Genomic DNA, 2,364 nt, shown 5'->3' with positions numbered 1-2,364 from the left:
AGGTCCCTGGGTGTTGGCCAGAGAAGACACTGTCCCAGTCCCACAGTCCCTGGAGGTGCTTTGCTAGAGACAGGGAGAGGCTAGGGGGCACAGGCGCACGGCGGGAAGCTGCGGCGGTCTCATGCCAGGTTTGTCCTTGTTAGTTGACTGCTGGGGTTCTTTTTGAGGCTGGTTCCTTGAGCTCATAGGCCAGCTGAGTCCTGGCCTCCACTTTCCTAACTGGCGTGACTACCTGTGTTTGGCACTTCAGCAACGCCTGGCCCCCTGCATGCTAAGTGAGTTCTAGGCTGGCATATTTTGGTCTGCTGCTTGCAGGACCTGTTCAGAGAGCTGAGGGTTGGCCTCCTCGGGAGCCAGGGCCTTGCCCTGCTGCAGGCCCTGCTCCTCTAGACCTGGGAGATACTGGAGTCAGATCAGAGTTCGGTTTTCTGCAGAAACTGGGTGCGGGAGCCACTCCCGTGGCCATCCAAGTCAGTGGGCACTGCTGTGGCAGCGGGTATTGGAGACCTCTGTGGCGGTCTCGGTTTTCCGTGTAGGCTGGGGGTGTGCACCACCATACTGGTGGCAGCTGGCGCTCTTTTGGGCCGGCAATGTTTTGAGGTCATTTTAATGGATTCCATTCACTTTCTGGGTTCATGGCTTTTCCTTTTCTTGCAATAGTTCCTGGGCAAGGTAAGCACTTCCATTCTGCAATGTATCTTATACAAAGGCTCAGAATTCCTGGTTCATTCCCTTCCCTTTCTCTGCCACTCCTCAATATTGAGGACTGCAACAGACTTTTTCCTTTCTTTTAGAAATGTCCTTGTTTATTTCCAAGAGAATTGGTAGGTTTGTTAAATGGCTTGGTTTAAATCACTATTTGAGTCAGGAGTCCAAATGGCACTTAGATTGTAGTAAAAAAAACAACAGGTTTTGCTTAAGTTGTCCTCTGATGTAAAAATTGGTAGAATTTCTCCACTTGTTACATTCATTTCTGCCTGTTCTGTTTTAAATTCTGGGGTAACAATTATTAATTGTCCTGAGTTGCTTTTCATTTCTGGATCTCTAACTCTGAACTTTAATTTTCCCTACAGAGCTGAGAAAACAGAAGTCCTCAGTGAAGATCTGCTACAGGTAACTAAATTAAGTATTTTTAAAATGTCCTATTTAAAGGCATGTTAAAAAAAGAATCCATAGGTGAGAGCTGAAGCTTATGGGGGTTTTTTTAAGCCTAAAGCAGAATGACATTGGTTAGCATGGTTTGAGCAGGAAAGAACGGCCGTTGAGTTGCATGGTGATAAAGAGATGTGAAACTGGTCACGCTGTGTTGTTCACAGGGGCTGGCCCTGCTTTCTAGCGCCAGGTGTTGGAGTGGGGGTGGGGGCCTGGTCACAGGTCCTGGGCAGGTCGAGGGGCTGGAATTTGCTGCTGTGATGAGGCCTTTGATGGGAGAGGCCCTGCCAGCTGCAGCAGAGGCCCCACTGGCTTCAGCCTAGAGTTGTGTGGGGTTTTTTGTTTGTTTTTGGTTAATCCTCACCCAAGGATATTTTTTTCCATTGATTTTTTTTAGAGAGAGTGGAAGGGAGGGACGGGGGAGAGAGAGAAACAGCAATGTAAGAGAGATACATCAATTGGTTGCCTCCCACACATACTCCACCTGGGGATGGGGATCGAATCTGCATCCCAGGTATGTGCTGTTGACCTTCGGTATGCGGGCAGACACTCTAACCACTGAACTACACATGTGGCCAGGGCTCATACTAGAGTTTTTTATTTTTTATTTATTTCAGAGAGGAAGGGAGAGGGAGAGAGAGATAGAAACATCAGTGATGAGAGAGAATCATTGATTGGCTGCCTCCTGCACACCCCCCACTGGGGACTGAGCCCGCAACCCAGGCATGTGCCCTTGACCAGAATAGAAACTAGGACCCATCAGTCCGCAGGCTGACGCTCTATCCACTGAGCCAAACCAGCCAGGGCCTAGAGTTTTGACTCCTTGCGCCCTCTTACAATCTGGCTCCCCGACTGAGTTGAGTTGGGCCCTGTGGGACTTAGGGTCTCAGTGGCAGGTGACTGGATGTGTCAGAATCACCATGAGGCAATAGGGGGTGGCCTCAAGTCATTAGCTCAAACTTTCTTTCCTCTTCGTAGGGAGAGGCGTTGCTGCCCAGGGCCTGAGCCAGGTCCACTCCCCTCCATCTCTCAACAGGTCTCCCTAACTTCAGGGGTGGGTTGAAGGCCCTGGACACCTTGATACAAATAGGTTCACCGGACCTACTGCATCCCACCCACACTAGAATATTTCAGGAAAGGAAAAAAGCCGCCTCCACCGGCCCCCTAGCGCCCAGTTCTGGAGATGAGCGGTAGGGTGCGGGGTGGCTGCCC

General features: G+C 50.4%; 1 protein-coding gene across 1 annotated transcript in view; it reads left to right on the top strand.

Moving 5' to 3' along the window:
* The first annotated feature begins 1,076 nt into the window (after window positions 1-1,076).
* The window catches only part of LOC102436034 (rho GTPase-activating protein 17), a 46,256-nt gene continuing 44,968 nt past the window's right edge, over window positions 1,077-2,364 (top strand). The window contains exon 1 of the mRNA XM_014449408.2: window positions 1,077-1,113. The gene's annotated coding sequence lies outside the window, so the exon portion shown is untranslated. The remainder of the gene's footprint in view (window positions 1,114-2,364) is intronic.

This window comes from Myotis lucifugus, unplaced genomic scaffold, assembly GCF_000147115.1.
Source record: "Myotis lucifugus unplaced genomic scaffold, Myoluc2.0 scaffold_1174, whole genome shotgun sequence".
Classification (NCBI taxonomy): domain Eukaryota; kingdom Metazoa; phylum Chordata; class Mammalia; order Chiroptera; family Vespertilionidae; genus Myotis; species Myotis lucifugus.
The sequence above is the reverse complement of the archived record's forward strand: the minus strand, read 5'-3'. Positions and strand labels throughout refer to the sequence as shown.